The sequence below is a fragment of the Dermacentor andersoni genome, chromosome 10 (assembly GCF_023375885.2).
Source record: "Dermacentor andersoni chromosome 10, qqDerAnde1_hic_scaffold, whole genome shotgun sequence".
NCBI classification, from domain to species: domain Eukaryota; kingdom Metazoa; phylum Arthropoda; class Arachnida; order Ixodida; family Ixodidae; genus Dermacentor; species Dermacentor andersoni.
Genome location: NC_092823.1, coordinates 78,698,790 through 78,717,239, shown reverse-complemented (window position 1 = coordinate 78,717,239; position 18,450 = coordinate 78,698,790). Strand labels below are relative to the sequence as shown.

Sequence of the window (18,450 nt, the reverse complement as noted above, 5' to 3'; positions counted from 1 at the left end):
ATCTCGCGGAACTCCCGCGCGAAGCTGTCTACGTGCGCAAGAAACGCACGCAAAGAATTGAATCTCACGTACGTCCGTGAGACGCGCGCGCGCCCGCTACGTTATACGCATGCGCACTGCTGACACGTAGAAGCTCTACGTACGCAAAGCCTCTACGTACGTGTAACTAAAACTGTCTAATGATTTTCAGCAGCGGCGCACGAATACGGCCAAGTTTGATCACGTGAGCCCGCCGGCATGACTGGCCGTGGATTGAATGCCAGCGACGCCGGCGTACGGCTGTAGGCATGGGCGATAGTGCGGCAAGCGCCGTTGTTCCGGGTCCATCGATGCACGGCAGCTTAATCGACGACACAAAGCTTTGGCCCGTGGTTCAACGAACATGTAAGTGAATCATTGTTTGTAATTTTAATGTTATATCTGCTCGCGCGGGAGTGCTCTGGCACTCGATCATCGTCCCACCTTCGCGACTTGCGATTGAAGCTCATGATGACCTCTTGCGCGCCCTTCGCGTCAGCTAGCGCTTCACTCCCAGTAACTATTTCTTTCTTTTTGGGCCTAGTTTGGTATATTTATGCCACCATCTGCTTGAGGTTGTTTCCCGCCCTTTCGCGCTTTGCTTGACGGCCTCGAATGTGTGTGCTTTAGCGCCTGGTGAAAGATCGTGTCTGCTTGTGTGTTGACTTCTCGCTGGCTAGTATCTCAGCTTCCGCATATGTTAAGGTAAACGCTTGTCTCGATACTGGCGCAGTGATCTCTGTGGAATTCACCATTGCGGTGGGGGCGCAATAGTTTCGTGCTGTTGACTTCAGCGCTGCAGATTCTGTTTGTTGAATGCCCCAACTGAACGCCCCCAAACGGCTGTTGTTCCACCGTAATCCCCCTGTCAAACGGGTACTCCCGGTTGCGATCGAGCCGATCCAAATTGGGTGCTGCTACACAGTCACTTTCGATCGCGATCGTGCCTCTAGCCGAATCCAGTCGGTTATGATGCGCGCACCGTGACCGACGTAAGCAGCTTCTAGCCGATTGTTACAAAACAAGGTACAACGACAAAGAAAGACAACCGAAGAAATCCCTCCAAAAGGCTGTTTTAACCAACAGTGCAAAATAATGATTTTTCTATCTACGTTTACTTTTGGTAATCTTTGTCTGTAGCTTCGACACCATGCATGTAGTTAGGAGAGCTGCATATGATTAGAATCTGAAGAGTGGCATGTCTTTTACCTAGAATAACGAATGAAATTATTAGTTTTCTAAAAAAAGGCTTTATTCAAATACCTTTACTACCGATTAGGCATATTTATTTGCCTCGCGCTTTTAGACTCTAGGAGTGAGAGCTGAACCAGTACGATCCCGATCCTTGGAGTTTGTAGTAGTGATAATTATCGGTTGCTATCGAAATTGGAATTGGAATACGAACCTGGCAACGTTTAACGCTAGAACGTTATCTAGTGAGGCGAGTCTAGCAGTGCTATTGGAGGAATTAGAGGGCAGTAAATGGGATATAATAGGGCTCAGTGAAGTTAGGAGGCCAAAAGAAGCATATATAGTACTAAAAAGCGGGCACGTCTTGTGCTACCGGGGCTTAGCAGAGAGACGAGAACTAGGAGTCGGATTCCTGATTAATAAGAATATAGCTGGTAACATACAGGAATTCTATAGCATTAACGAGAGGGTGGCATGTCTTGTTGTGAAACTTAATAAGAGGTACAAAATGAAGGTTATACAGGTCTACGCCCCTACATCTAGACATGATGACCAGGAAGTCGAAAGCTTCTATGAAGACGTGGAATCGGCGATGGGTAAAGTCAAAACAAAATACAGTATACTGATGGGGGATTTCAATGCCAGGGTAGGCAAGAAGCAGGCCGGAGACAAGTCATTGGGGAATATGGCATAGGCTCTAGGAATAGCAGAGGAGAGTTATTAGTAGAGTTTGCAGAACAGAATAATATGCGGATAATGAATACCTTTTTCCGCAAGCGGGTTAGCCGAAAGTGGACATGGAGGAGCCCGAATGGTGAGACTAGAAATGAAATCGACTTTATACTCTGCGCGAACCCTGGCATCATACAAGATGTAGACGTGCTCGGCAAGGTGCGCTGCAGTGACCATAGGATGGTAAGAACTCAAATTAGCCTTGACTTGAGGAGGGAACGGAAGAAACTGGTACATAAGAAACCAATCAATGAGTTAGCGGTAAGAGGGAAACTAGAGGAATTCCGGATCAAGCTACAGAACAGGTATTCGGCTTTAACCCAGGAAGAGGACCATAGTGTTGAAGCAATGAACGACAATCTTATGGGCATCATTAAGGAGTGCGCAATAGAAGTCGGTTGTAACGCCGTTAAACAGGAAACCAGTAAGCTATCGCAGGAGACGAAAGATCTGATCAAGAAACGCCAATGTATGAAAGCCTCTAACCCAACAGCTATAATAGAACTGGCAGAACTTTCTAAGTTAATCAACAAGCGTAAGACAGCGGACATAAGGAACTATAGTATGGATAGAATTGAACAGGCTCTCAGGAACGGAGGAAGCCTAAAAGCAGTACAGAAGAAACTAGGAATAGGCAAGAATCAGATGTGTGCGTTAAGAGACAAAGCCGGCAATATCGTTACTAATATGGATGAGATAGTTCAAGTGGCTGAAGAGTTTTATAGAGATTTATACAGTACCAGTAACACCCACGACGATAAGGTGAGAGAGAATAGTCTAGAGGAACTTGAAATCCCACAAGTAACACCGGAAGAGGTAAAGAACGCCTTGGGAGCTATGCAAAGGGGGAAGGCAGCTGGGGAGGATCAGGTAACAGCAGATTTGTTGAAGGATGGTGGGAACATTGTCCTAGAAAGGTTGGCCGCCCTATATACACAATGCCTCATGACCTCGAACGTACCGGAATCTTGGAAGAACGCTAACATAATCCTAACCCATAAGAAAGGGGACGCCAAAGACTTCAAAAATTATAGACCGATCAGCTTACTGTCCGTTGCCTACAAAGTATTTACTAAGGTAATCGCAAATAGAATCAGGAATACCTTAGACTTCTGTCAACCAAAGGACCAAGCAGGATTCCGTAAAGGATACTCAACAATAGACCATATTCACACTATCAATCAGGTGATAGAGAAATGTGCGGAATATAACCAACCCTTATATATAGCCTTCATTGATTACGAAAAAGCATTTGATTCAGTCGAAACCTCAGCAGTCATGGAGGCACTATGGAATCAGGGTGTAGATGAGCCATATGTAAAGATACTGGAAGCTATCTATAGCGGTTCCACAGCCACCGTAATCCTCCACAAAGAAAGCAACAAAATCCCAATAAAGAAAGGCGTCAGACAGGGAGATACGATATCGCCAATGCTATTCACAGCGTGTTTACAGGAGGTATTCAGAGACCTGGAGTGGGAAGAATTGGGGATAAAAGTTGATGGAGAATACCTTAGCAACTTGCGATTCGCTGACGATATTGCCTTGCTTAGTAACTCAGGAGACCAATTGCAATGCATGCTCACTGACCTGGAGAGGCAAAGTAGAAGGGTGGGTCTGAAAATTAATCTACAGAAAACTAAAGTAATGTTTAACAGTCTCAGAAGAGAACAGCAGTTTACGATAGGTAGCGAGGCACTGGAAGTGGTAAGGGAATACATCTACTTAGGGCAGGTAGTGACCACGGATCCGGATCATGAGACTGAAATAACCAGAAGAATAAGAATGGGCTGGGGGGCGTTTGGCAGGCATTCTCAAGTCATGAACAGCAGGTTGCCACTATCCCTCAAGAGGAAAGTGTATAACAGCTGTATCTTACCAGTACTCACCTACGGGGCAGAAACCTGGAGGCTTACGAAAATGGTTCTGCTGAAATTGAGGACGATGCAACGAGCCATGGAAAGAAGAATGATATGTGTAACGTTAAGGGATAAGAAAAGAGCAGATTGGTTGAGGGAACAAACGCGGGTAAATGACATCTTAGTTGAAATCAAGAAAAAGAAATGGGCATGGGCCGGACATGTAATGAGGAGGGAAGATAACCGATGGTCATTAAGGGTTACGGACTGGATTCCAAGGGAAGGAAAGCGTAGTAGGGGGCGGCAGAAAGTTAGGTGGGCGGATGACATTAAGACGTTTGCAGGGACAACGTGGCCACAATTAGTACATGACCGGGGTAGTTGGAGAAGTATGGGAGAGGCCTTTGCCCTGCAGTGGGCGTAACTAGGCTGATGATGATGATGATGATGATCGAAATTCGTACCCGGATCGAGGCTATACTGCGTTCAAAAGCGCTCATGTGACAGGGTCATAAATGGCTGCAACTTAAGCGTTTTATAAATTCGAGCTTCCATTTCAACCACTGAAACTCATCATATGAGAGCAACACCAGTTCAGTAATCCAATCACTATTTAGGTATTGGAACTGGACAGCGGTAATTTAAAAATGCACACGATCACTATAATAAAGGTTCTATGTATCGTGTTATTTTAGTTCTTTTTTAAAACATCCAGAGATGACTCGCAGAGTAAATGAAAATCAGCTCGTTATAGTGTTTTTAAAAATTACCGCAGTTCATAAAAATTTTCCTGCACTGTTTCAGTTTGCAAATACGTCTAGAAGGTGACCGATTGAGAGAGGAAGCGCATGGGTTGTCCTGATGCAGCAGCAGTGCGTCTGTTTCATACACCGACGTGTTCCACTGCTTAGGGTCTCCAACAGAGCTCTCGCGTTCCACCACAGCACTAGTTTTTCGCATTGTGGAGAATATTGTTGGAAGTACAGCTTTTGCCAAAAGGCACTTGTCAGACTCCGTTGGCTACGCGTTGGCGACGGAGCCATGATAGTTTCGATTTCTCGTCGCACAAAGCCCAAAACGCGTGGCGTGCCAGTGGCGCCGCCTGATTTCGCTTGCACAAACCGGCTGCTGTAAGCTCCGGTAGCGCGTTGCCGCAGCTGATCGCGGCGGCCACGTGACAAGCGTCTTATAGACGGAATCGAAACAAACAGAATTTAAATAATCCCCGCTCGACAACACACTAAATAGCCTTATTTAAGGCGCCTTGAGTTAAGGACTCAACTAGAAATTCGCATTGCTCCGTTGTTAGTTAAGCGCTAGACAATTTACAACTTAGTGTGCTTACCAATTTCTTGCTTTCACTTTAGACTGCATGGCCAAATAGAAAATGGTGGCATTAAAAGTAAGCTTTGCTCGTATTTTTTACCATAAATAAATAATTATACACCTTTTACTTTGGGAACGCGGGTGCCACGCAAACGTATTGCCGCTATTCCTCAATAATTGCGACAGCAATTATATTGTCTTTAATTTACCACGTAAGAAAACGTCAACAAAACTGCGGGACTACTTCCTGCAGCAGTGAAAGAGGTGCGCTTAGTTTCGGTTGCCCTAGCTTCATAGGCAAGAAAAGTTGTCCGCGAATACAGCTCCCGAAACTCGCACAAACTGCAAGTAGCATAAATTTGAATTTCCCTGTGATGTCGCGGGAAGCCCGAACGGTCTGTGCCACTTGAGCGAAAAACCGGCGTCCAGGCGGCGAAAAACGCCCGGCGTCGAACGCTCGCCCCTCGGCGTCCAAAAATTTGACGCCCGCCGGCTATCCGCACCGATCGGAAAAATCGACGCCCGGCGATCGACGCCGGCGGAAGTGGTGGGAGTGCCTCTCGTGCTCACCAGGCGTCGCGACGATCGATCTCCCACCGACTTCCGGTAGCCGCCGAGCGTTTCTGTGTGTTTTTCCTTTTTAGCTGGTGCCTCCGTGGGAGCGTCCGTCGCGCGGCCGCGCTAGAGCGACGGAATGTGGGCGTTCGCGCTTGTTCGGACGCGCACTTTTGGTCTCTCTGCGCGTGAAAAGGACACCATGGATCGTTACAGCCGAATATTGAATGTTTCAGAGCATTAAATGAAGAGTACAAATTTGTGTATACATATTATTCATTTACAAACTTAAGTGACGTGCTCACGAAAGAGATAGTTATATATGCGGTACAGTTTTCTTACCAACCCTTTCAAAAATTGCAATTACTGTGAAATATCCTGCTTCAAACCTTTATTCTGCGTAAGTGTTGATTATTACTCGAAATGCAGGAAAATAAGTGACAGCAAAGGTAAACTTTGCCCATATTTACAACGTCAAATTGCAGTAAACTCGGCAGACTCCAATAAGTACATCATGGAAGTCTAAAAAAAAGAATTGGTGCGGATGTGCTCAATAACATTTGCTCGTTTTAAGAAGTTAACTTTCGTCGGGGGTGATGGGGTATTAAACTCTTTGAATTTACTGGTGACGCCAGCGTCACTATAACCGTCGCGTGGGTGCTATGAGCTAGCACTGGCTAATCTGAACAATATTTCGTCTTTTCGCAACTCTTGGTGGTGCTTGATCACACAGACTGCGCTCTTTTCTTTTCCAAGTAGTAGGCTTCCATTCATGCTCTGGAACATCGGGGAATATTGTTGATGGCACCGCATCGTTTTTCAACTAAGGCACATCGCCAAAAAATGGCCGGTAGCAAGAACGAGAAAAGAAATTAAACGTATGAAAGCAAATAAAAAAAAAATGCGTACACCAAATAAAGTAACTTTTATAAATTGCTGACTGCCGCGTCACAGCTTGCACATGCTGTTGTCGGCGTACGTATAGAAAAGGCGACGCTAGCAAAGATAGCATACAAAGGGACAACTGAAACTGCTACGCTAAAAGCCTAATGAAATCCAGAAGGGTACACGGCAAGCTGTATGCCCTGAGGTGAGCGGCAGACGAAACTAATGAGACACATATGGTGACGCACGGCACCGGGGAGCGTCCAAGGAGCGCACATGTGAAGATACCGAAGGATTCTGCTTCCACGTGAAATGCCGAAAGGCGTGAGAATAGTTTACAGAGAAAGCGGGTGTTCCAGACAACTACATGACACTGCCAAGCGTTCGTACGAAGAGAAAGCGCCCACTCGGTATACGGTTGTCGCGGATACAAGAGGTGCGCGGAGAGAGAGAGAGAGAGAAAATAATGCAGAGAAAGGCAGGGAGGTTAACCAGAGGTAGTTCCGGTTGGCTACCCTGCGTAGGGGGAAGGGTTAAGAGGGATAAAACGAGAAATAGAGTGGAAGGGGGAGATAGAAAGAAAGGGAGACAAGCACGAACAAAGCGCGTACACTACAGAACGGTAGGGGGCGGCATTCTTAGAGTCTGTCGTGAAGCCCCGTAGACCGCAAGAACGTTAATAGCGCGAGTAAGGCCTTCAACGCGGATGTTCTTTCGGAGCATTGGCCTAAAGCTTTTAGTTCTGAAAGTGGACGATTGTCCAGCTGGTCCAGTACCCTGCACATCACTTGTCTCTCAGAGGTGCGCGGAGGCTGCACAATATCCAAGTGCTCTAGGGACAGCACTGTAACCATGGCAAAGTCATCGAAAGCAGCGAGACTAGAATACCATGATACGCTCATTTCAGCAGTGCAAATACGTGGCATAATTTGGGATTGTGGTCGCCAGGACTACATGGACCAGCGAAAGAAAGCTGCGGCATGGGCAGAGATCACCGCCGATATCGGAACCGATCCGGGAGGTAAGTTCGCAATGTTGGTACTGATGAAAACAAATTTATATGCGGAAGTGATCACCCGATGATACCACCCTTTGTGCTTTCGGTACACGACCGCGTTGATTTATATATTCGTCGCGCCAACTTATTGTCGTTCTAATTGTAGGATAGTTATATAATTCTTGCGCCCTTGATGTGCTCATTCCTCCTGCTTTCCTGTTGTTGTTTTATTTCTTTTTCATTCCCCTTTATCTCAGTGTATAGTTTTCAAAACCAGTGCGCGATCTATGTGTGCGTGCACACACGGAATGTTTTGGGCGCCAGGACGCGTGTTTGGGTGCCGCAGCTTCAGGCGCTGTTTACACCGCGCGTTTAGATTAGTAACTATTCTAATTTTTTTTTACCGAGTTACTTTAGGATCACGCTGGGATCACGCTCGGAACGAGAGCCGACCATTTCACGCCAAATATCGATAATTCTGTCCTCTCCAGCTGCAGTACAAAACGCTAGTTCTTGGAGGAGGCTTTAAAACAGGAACGGACACTGAAGTAAACATCAATAACCACAATTTATTTTTACGCAAAGTAAACGTCGCTGTTGGAGATCCACAAAACCTTCTGCAACGCCTGCACTCCGCGGTGATCGCAGGTGACCGCTCACTCAACGTAGCCAGACGGCGCAAAGCCAGCCCACTAAAATGCTTGCAGCTAAATGAAATGTGTAGAAATCGTTCGTAAGCGCCTCTATGAAACCTTTTTCGAAGTTGTTTAGTCAGTAACAATAAATAATACAATAAAAATTCTGCTTATTCTCTTTTTGTTATCCAGAAACACATTCTTATAGTCTGGCAACAATGCGGCGGGCGCGCGGCGGCGTCCGCCCGTTTGTCGCTGCATGTAAGCGAAGCTGGCGAACCACCGGCGTCGTCCCGCCGCGTCTATTTCCGCCGCGCGATGTTCGCCGTGAAAGAACGCTCCATGTATCCCGCGCTTAAAACGATTTGGCAGTGGCTTAGCTAAGCTATGCCAAGATATACGTAGCGTAAAGGTACGCTGTTGTTGCGAAGCCATATCACGACGTTTACCTTCTTGGCGACGTCCTTTCGCTAGGCGTGTCTCGACCGCACGTTTTGCCTTGGCACGCTCGTTCTTTCGACGCTCGACGGCCAACTGCCAAGCGACAACCTCGCGGTGTGAAGAATTTAGGTTTTCCAGTCTTTTGCGCCGACTGGCAGCGGCTCGACTCCTTAAACTCCATGTCGAGCACGCTGCATCAACCGTCTCTCCCGCGCATCTATAGGCACGGTGCGCCCTCCTCGCGCATGCGCAGTGCCGCGCGGCGCCGCAATCGTAAATGCAGCAGCGGGCGCACACAGCGCCGGCGCGTCTGCGGAGACTGCGACGTCACACTTCTGGAATGCGCCGCAGTCGGCGGCGCGAGGAGCACGCGCTGTCTGCGGCCGTGGCGGCGGCGAGGGCGACGCAGCTGCGCCTCTCGTGAGGTCACGCGGCTCTCGCGCATGCGCAGTATGGCAGGCGCAGAAGCACGCGAAGCTCGGCTCCAACCAGCGTAATCTAGCTTTACGCTACAAAAGCAGTTGCAGCGGCGAATCCATCGCTTTCTCTTGGCTCGGCGCCGCCGTCCGTCGGGCGCTGTTTTACTCAACGACGGCAGCAAAGGGCAGTGATGGCGTATGCAACGTCACTATTCCCCGGTTTTGGTGGCGGGAGATTCGAATTTCGAAAAAGGTAGACCCTTCAGATGCAATTTTCTAGTACACTAAGTTTCTTTCATGGCACGAAACGAGCGTTCCGAGGTTTTTGTAATGATATTTAAATGATCCACGTCGACTCAATATTTCCCTTTAGCGTCCCTTTAAACGTCACATACATAAATGTAAAATAATGTAAGTGGGGATCACCCACTTATTTAACGCGAATTATTTGCCTGGCGTATGTCAACAAATTCATATGGGGCGCATCTATCGCTGTTCTTAATTCGAAACTCAGAAATAAAAAGCAATCCTATATACACTTGCATACAGGCTAATTTCTTTAAGAAGCTCCCCGCAAAAGCGTCTTGTGCCTGTTCTCTCTCTTCATAGTCTTGGAAAAGGTGTGTTTTACCTCCCACAGATGGGAGAAGGCGTCGGAGTACCTCAGGGCCTCTCAGCGATCGTACAGCAACATGCGTTAGCAATATTAACAACCTTCAAGACTTAATTCTACTTCATGTATTCACGATTCAATAGCTAAACAGACGCCTGAAATAAATACGAACATCAGCGCCTTACATACTGAAGTGGCACTGGTAGGAGATGAATGCGACCCCGCCCGCCACTTCCCGTCATTTATGGTGCGCTATAATCACGTGTAACTGCATCGCTGTTGACTGGGCCTAAATTCAGATTCTGCTAACAGCAAGTAGCAACAGAGAATTCACCGCGTACGGGCCAAAATGTTCACAGAAAGCGGAGAGTCGAGGCGTTGTTCCAAGCTCCTTTGCCCGCTTGACGCTATTCGCAATATGGCGGGCGGCACTCACGCAGCTCGCTGCTCGGCCTCGCGAGATGGGGCAGGTTTGCTGACCGCGAGCGACTAAAGGCTGCGGAGCAAGCAGGGCTCCACCGCGAAAAGAAAAAAAGAAGAAGAAAAGAAGGTTTTTCTGCCAAAAAGAACTAGTTTCAATAGAGTTTCGAGAAGACGGTTGATACAAGTGGTCATTTAGAAAATGTTTTGACAGCGATTTTAACGATGAGCTATAAGCTGAGTAGTCTGAGGCGTCTTTAAGACATCGAAAAAGGACAGAAATAGGTTTTATGCGTTGTATCCCTGAGATCGACGTTTTTGGGAATCTGTGTGCTACCTCTGCATATGCGGTTACATTTTCTACTAGCTTCACTAACCTAACCCCTGCGTCATCTTCAGTTGGCGATCGTCAGTTTGTACTTTCGACACAGTATATAACTTTCCGATAAATACGCTGAATTGACATTACCTTTCTGAAGAAGGCCCGCTTTGTGTGCAAGGAAATTTGGATACAAGACGGTTAACCGTTTTTTTACACGTGGAATTCTCTTAAAGAATTCCCTTGTTGTATTTACCCAGTCAAATAGTCCAAACTGAACTCGGGGTAGGAAGAGGTTATTGTAGAACATTACGCTCACTGACATAGCAAAATGCAAAGTATGGCCACCTAGTGCGCCCACGTTCATAGACAATATACCGAGAATATAATTAACCTGGTCATCTTAAGTCACGTGTTCACCAACGAAAACTCCCAGCTTATTTGTAAATGATGCTAAGTCTAGCCCACTGTCATTTAGCTTGATAGGAGAAAGCAGAACAGATTTATTGCTTGAACGGAACAGAATTGCTTTGGTTTTATGAACGTTAGTCTTATAGGTAAATATGAGTTGCCCAGTGCCTTTTTTCGTTAATGTAATAATACCTGTTAAACTAAGTGGCCACCTATTTGCCAGCAGCACTAAAACTCATGTCATCCGCATATATTATGTATTTGGCTGCCATAGGTACATTAGTTATTTCATTTATGCAGAGCGTAAATAGAAAAGATACAACGATGTTACTGTGAGGAATGCCGGACTTTAGCGGCTTTATTCTGAACACGCACATGCAATAATTAAAAACTTTAACCAACTTTGCAAATAAGTATGAATTAAAGGACTTGCGTTGACTCTATATATACTATCATACCGTTCTATTTACTTAAATGAAACGCCAATATTACTAAGCTCAAATGCCTTCTCAAAGTATAAGTAGAGCTCAAGTACCATTTTCAAGGGTTCAAAATTTTCCGAGAATACGCTCTTTTCATTCTAGAAGAGCAAGCTCAGTGGATCGTTTTACTGCGATAGCAAATGAATACACACCAAGCGCACTTCCGCCGTTGGCGTCGGCATGGGCGTGGGCGTCGCCGCGCGCCCTACGCTGTATCAGCGAGCGAAGGCACGCGAGGGGAGCCGATCATCGCGGCTGAAGTTCGCCCGCGCGAAAGAGAAGAAAGCGAGGAGGAAGCGCGCCGTCTTCTGTCGCGCACGAGGCTCCCAACGTTGCGAGGCAACGGGGGGAGGGAAGAGAGGGAGGAGCGGCGTTCTACTCCGGCTGCAGCTGCGCATGTGGCGGCTGCGCGCGGTCGTGTGGCCGTACTGTCCGTATCTTCCGCGCAATCTGCGTTTTGGGCAGGCGGCTTGTAGCTGTGTGCGTGCTGTGTGTTACCGGCGCTCGCTTTGCGTTGAAGCGATAGACAGCACGAATGTCACATCGTTCGTTGCTGCTGTCGCGTTTCGCCGCGCCAACGTTTCGACAGTGACCTTCCGCGGTCACCGAGTCAGATGTGTTCGTGCTTGTTAATTTAGTGCACCTATGCACACGCTTGTACTCCCGATAAGACTAGCATCCTTACTTCGTATGGCTGTCGAGTAATTTGCTATCACAGGCGATGCTTCGCCTTTCGGGAGACACACCTATTCTTTTTTACGAAAACCGTATTATGGCGAATTCGTGAAATTGTGGTAGTCATCAAATTCTGTCAGACGTATTGAAATAGCTTATATGAACTTTTGTAGAAAATAGGTAAGTCGATGTTAGTTTGTAGTCAACCATGTCATTTTCCTTTTGTCATGATCATGTAACTCTTGCAGTTTCCATGTTAGATACAAAATCCTATAAACAAAATTAGGTTGAATAATTGTGTGAGATGAGGTGCTAGAACATCAGTGACCTGTTTCGCTAAGTTAACTGGAAATGCTGATGCATCAGTTGCCTTACTATTGCTTAACTCCAGAACGTAAACCATAACTTCGCTTTCTGATATAGGTTTATGAAAAAAGGTTTAATCAGTACGAGAGTTCATGTATTTTGGGTTTGCGCTTGTGTTTGGACCTGAACAAATAGAACGCAAGATTGTTAATAATCTTTCAGCTGGCACCCAACCAGAATAGTTTCTGCCACTGGCACTCGTCAATTGCCAAGCGTCGAATTAAGTACCTTCCAGACATTTTCAGAGCATCCCTCAGACGAGTTATACAGGTTGAAGAGATAGTGATGCTTAGTCGAGCCAAGTTTCTTAGCTATAAAATTTCCACATTTTTTGTATATCTCAAGATTTCGAGGGGATTTGCTGGTTTTAAAGGACTTAAATAATTTGTCTCGTTGCTTCATACTGTTAAGTTATTCCTTTGTAAACCATTACTTGTGACACTTTTTTGAACGTGCAAAGGGCTTGCAAGGAAACGAAGCGGAATATGGGGCTTAAGATAGAGTCAAGCAGCTAACGTCAACAGCGTTGGCGTCAATTTCCTCGGCCATCGGTTTCCCACTGAATCTGTACAAGGGGTCCCTAAATGTATGCAAGGTTTTTCAGTTGATAAGTCTGTGAAAAAAGTTTCTTGCAATGTTAGGGTAGCTTAATGTTAACTTTGCGCAGATAATTTTGAACAGATGTTCACTAGGAACCCCAGGATGGCAACTAATTTCTCTTTAAGGGTGGCGACATTTATCATGGAGAGACTCAAAAGAGCGCATGTCGTTCTTTCGAGTCTCGCGGGTGCGTTCAAAACGTTTACTGAAGGCGTAAACTTAAAAGTGATTCGAAATCTCAAGTTCCCTTATTTTTGTTCAGCATGCTGAATTAAGCCCCTACCTATATTATGCTGATAATGATTTCTGTCCAGATACCTTTAAAATGTGCCTATAATTGACACAAAACGGGAAAATTCACTTCCAGGGGGTCGATAGCACACACAACAAGTTAACTTCTCACATTTATTCGTTAACACTTTGCAACTGGGAGAAATACAAGTAAAATCAGAAATCGGCTTAGAGTGCTTTGCCGTCTACGTCAACATAGAAACAACACCACCTCGCGTTATAATATGGTTGAGATAGTGTCCTTGGTACATCAGAGCTCAGCAAACATTTTCCTCCGAGACAAATCGCGTTTCGAAGAACATTTCGCACATTAAAGCGTACTTCAGTTTCACTAAAATAAGAAAAAAGAAAGAGAGAAATATATATATATATATATGATGCATAGAGGGACAGAAAGGTTACATAGAGGTAGTGCGGATTGGTTGGCAGAAGGGTTAAGGGAGAGAAAAGAAAAAGAGACGGGGAGAGGGGGAGAGAGAAAGAGAGACGAGCACAAACAAACTGCGTACGCAGTCACTGTTATGACGACCTGATCTTAAGTCCATATGAATGCATGTACAACAATGCGAAGTGTCTTTGTTGTTGAATCTCTCCAACTCCAATAAATCTACGGCTTGAGTGAGAAGCGATTCGATGATATAAATTAAGAAAGGAAACAGCTTGGAGCACAATTATATTGTGTGTTTTGCCTGTCACACAGCTTCTTTAACCTCTCCTACGCCCTGAGTCGTATTGGACAGTCAACTTCCCAATTCCTGAACCAAAATACTTTCATTTGTATGCCGTCTAAACCAGTAGCCGTTGTGCGCTATGCACATAAAGTACAGCTATCCACTAAAGCGCTGTTTTGTCGCATCATATTTTTCAACAACCGAGGCATGCCCGTTACATATGCAATCTACATTCTTCGTTCTGTTATTACATCCTTTCTGATCCGTTTAGCTCACGCACTCGTGAGTCATTCCACGAGGGATGAACACAGGTTCAAAAATTCCTATTTTATGTTTCATTAAATATCCTATATTTGATGCGTATATGAGTCGGTAGCGCGAAAGGGATCCTGGTTATTTCGCTAAATTGATACTTTAGGAAGAAAAAAAAAATACCGGAATTCTCCAGTGTGGTGAGGCCATTTTCATGCAATCGGGCATTCTCGCAAGTTCACAACAATGCGAAGTAGAAAATACTACGGCTACAATGAATGACCTTTTTTGTGTAAAATGTATACGTAATGAAAAGTCAGCTAGCATTGTTAGAGGTTACTGTGTGACCCGGAAGTCTTTTAGAAAAATTATCTAATTTTATACATTCTCTAAAATTTGCCATACCTACGAATTTACATGTACTAAACCGATGCATGTAGCCTTTTGTAATTTGGTGGGCTGTGAGAGCTTAACCCATTCAACAATTTTGTTGAATATTGTTGCTATACCACAGATCATCATTTTTACCATTGGCCTCAAATAAGAAGCTTTCAAGAAAATTAACGCTCTTTAAAAATGAAAATACAAAGAATATGCTAATTTGTGTCAGAATCTCGTAAATAGCGGTCCACAGACACCGGAAAATGAACATTAATAACATGTCGGATTACTTTGTTTGTAATGACAATATAGGTGGTAGAAATGAGAGCTTCGCCAGAATGCTGCAAGGTATTAAAGAAAGGGACATCGTGGTAAAAGGAAGGTGCATATGTTCCTGACTAGTCTAACATCACCATGGTTGCTGCAGAAAGCAACTTTAGTGTTAAGATTAGTATTTATGCATGAAAGTGCGTTTGATACAATACTCAATCGCTTCAATGCAATAAAGATACGTCAAAAGAGCAATGTTTACATGACTCATTTTTTAAAAGAGCAAGTGTCCATAGATTACAGCGTAGATAATTTGTTCTTTCGGGTATTGTAGGTTTGTAGTTCCCTTTTCCTTGCAGATTTAAAGGTGAACTTCCTGTGCATGTACATAGCCAACAGAATTTACCGCTGGTAAACGTCTGTAAAACTGCCGTACTGGCCATCACTCCGTCAGAAACGTCATTGTATAACCTACGATGCAGTGGTGGAAGGGGAGACGGCATTGGTTAGGGCAGGTTTAGCTAGCACATAGTGCCAGCGATTGCCCTGTTCCACCACCTGTTTAAAAAAAAAGTATGTAAGATCAGTAAATAACGAGAAGTTCACCGTCCCTAACAATTAGGACTGCTTGACGGAAAGTTCGCAGTTTTTTTAGAAATGCTCGAAAGAAACGGGACACTTCTCTCCGAACTTAAGTGTTTTTGGAAAGACTGCTCATTTCGTGCACTCATAAGGAAACATTCTTCTTTGCAAGGCCTCCACTGGAGCGTTTATCTTTTCCTTGAAGTATTGACAGGACTAGATGAACAGTTCTGCGTCGCCAATTTCGTCACATTGAGTGCAGAGCAGAGAAGCTTCTCCAACCCTAAACGCCCAAGCTGGGGTGTCTGCAGAGCTAGTTTTTACTCTATGAAACAACGTGTATCTTGCGGGTTGTGGATTCTTTGAACCAGTCTTGTATCGTGAGGTGATATACAAAGTGTTCAGAAGTACCTTATCCTTACGTAAGAGGTGATTGAGTGGCACCCTTAACTTTATCTGCTGCTTCATTACCTGCAAGTCTAAGATGCGGCGGTTCCCACTGAAACTTCAGACTGAAATAGCTATTGCTAAGCTCTTTAAGACACATCAATGACTGTCAGCGCACGCGGAACAGCTGCAGTGTAAGTAGTTTCTTCTGTTTAACCCTGCGTCCATGCCGCCAGAAACTTTCAACGCATTTTGCTTCACTTGCTCCATCCGCCGCCCCCTCCCGTGGACCCCCCCCCCCACTCCCTATTCTACTAGACTCTACCAACTCGTTCAATGGATGGATGGATGAATAGATGGATGGATGGTGGCTATACCATTTGTAACGGGCGGCGGCTGGCGCCACCTAGCCTTTTGCTCCCCCTCCTAGTTTTTTTAATTCTTTATATTCCGTTCTCCTTAAACTAGTTTTCACTCCCCTCCTCCCCCCAAAATAAATATCTAGGATAGTATAAAAAATATTAGCTCCCCGATTTATGGTATTATCTCTCCCTTGACTTCCTCCACAAATCCTCTAGCCTCACCTTCGTTACTGCCACTTTTTTTTCGTCTATTGGCCCTCTTTCCGAGGGAAAACCAAATGCCCCTTCCATATATGTGACTGTTCCCTCAGCCAGAGCCGGGCGAAGGTCTGTGCATCTCAGTACTATATGCTCTGTGGTCTCAGTTTCGGCTCCGCAAGCTGTGCATAAAAGGTCCACGTCTTCAAATTTAGCCCTGTATGTTTTCGTTCTCAAAACCGCCGTCCTAGCTTCGAATAATAGTGAGCTGCCCCGCGAGTTATCAAATAAGAGTTCTCTCTTTATCTTCTGTTTTGTGTGCTATACATAGCTTGCTCTGGCTATCCGAGCATCCTTTCTTCCCACCTTTTTCTTTCCGTCTCCTTCACCTCCTTTCGTACACTAGAACCACGTTGGACCTCTTCCCTCGGCTGTAGATATCTAATCCTCAGCTTCCTAGTTCTGAGTGTCCACTTTGTGTTCAAACTTTTCATGTACAGATATTTGTACCCTTCTCCCGCCCACCTTTCTTCCCCCAGTGCTGCGAGTCTCTGTTCCTATTTTAGCTTACTTATTGCCTCTCTACATTCGATTGACGTCCATCCCATGTCCCCCTACACTTCCTCATTAGGGGTGTTCCCGTGCACTCCTAAGGCCAACCTGCCTAAACTTCTCTGTCTTGTTTCCATGCGTGCCTGAACTTCCGATGTCATGCACAGTACTGAATTTCCGAATGTGAGGCGAGGTACCATAACCCAGGAGAGCACGTTGTTGGGCGAGTCGGTCGTACATACTTAAGGAAGGGAACTGCGCTAAAAAAGACACGGACGAGTAATGACACGCCCGTCCATGTCATTACTCGTCCGTGTCTTTTCCCTTCCTTAAGTACCATAACCCCTTTGCATACCCCTCTAACCACCTCGTTCCTATTATAGTTCCACAGGGCCTTGTGTTTCAGTACAGCTGAGTTCCTTTTAACTTTTTCAATCATAATTTTTTCATCTTCTTCCAAGTACTTTTAGCCTTCGTTTAGCCATATGCCCAAATACTTGTATTTTTTAACATGATCAATCTTAGTGCCTTGTATTTCCAATGGTTCCACCCTTTCTTATTTATATAATATTATCCCAGACTTCTCTCTACTGAATTGCAGAGGATTCAATGCGATAGTAATTATATGGACACTCCAAGGCACTTTCTGGCCGTTGGCGTCCCCGCGAGATTCCGCATAAAGTCTAGAGAGACAACGCACCATTGAGTGAAAGCGCGCGTGCGATCGTGGCTCAATCTCGCACACGAAAGGGTGGAAAGTGGGCGCAAGCTCGCCTTCTTCCGTCACGTGCAAGGCTCCGGGGGAGGGAAAGTGAGGGGGGGGGGGGCGCCTTCTACTCCTGCGCTGCCTGGGCGGCCGCGCACCCCTGTTCGGCCAGCTGTATATTGAAAGCCATCTGCGACGGGGACAAGGTCAGCCGTGGGTTGGAAAGGGGGGAGCGGGGGGAGGGGTGCGTTCTGCTCCGTGCGACACGAGCGCCTATGCGCCCTTGGGCCGCGTTATCTCGAAAGCCATCCGCGACAGGGACACGGTCCGCCGCGTGCTGTGTTTTGGTGTCTTACCTCCGTATTCAGAAATGACAGCGCTGGGTTCGCTCGCTGCTACTGCCTCGCTTCCTCAATCCAGCGTTATGACAGCGAGCTTCCGCGCCGATCGAGTGAGCTGTGTTTATGCTTGCTTCTGCGCGCGTGACACTATGTTTGGTAAATTAGTTAGTGTGCCTATGTAAAAAAATCTAATACGGTCGGTAAAGCTACTATCCTTACTCAGTACAGATGTGCACGAATTTACTATCGCAGTCGATGCTTCGCCTTTCGGGCGAAACTGCCTCATCTTAAAGCACGAACAAAATGTGGGCGTAAATATGGCCAAGGAGAAGAATTTATGCAGAAATTTACGTCAGAAAGTTAGACATTGTAGAACCGCGTGCTTTAAATCATAATTCGAGGGCCCTATAACGTAAAACTATTCCAATATGTTTCTAGTCCAATCTCCTGACGTCGAATTTGCGTAACCACCGACGCAAGCACCGGGCGGCCACTCGCAGGGTTGTCTGAACA

At 45.8% G+C, this 18,450-nt stretch overlaps 1 long non-coding RNA gene across 1 annotated transcript in view; it reads left to right on the top strand.

Annotated features, from left to right (window-relative positions):
* Window positions 1-273: 273 nt before the first annotated feature.
* Window positions 274-18,450, top strand: part of LOC129380695 (uncharacterized) — a 152,816-nt gene continuing 134,639 nt past the window's right edge. Inside the window, exon 1 of the long non-coding RNA XR_011890384.1 lies at window positions 274-384. This is a non-coding gene — a long non-coding RNA (uncharacterized lncRNA). The remainder of the gene's footprint in view (window positions 385-18,450) is intronic.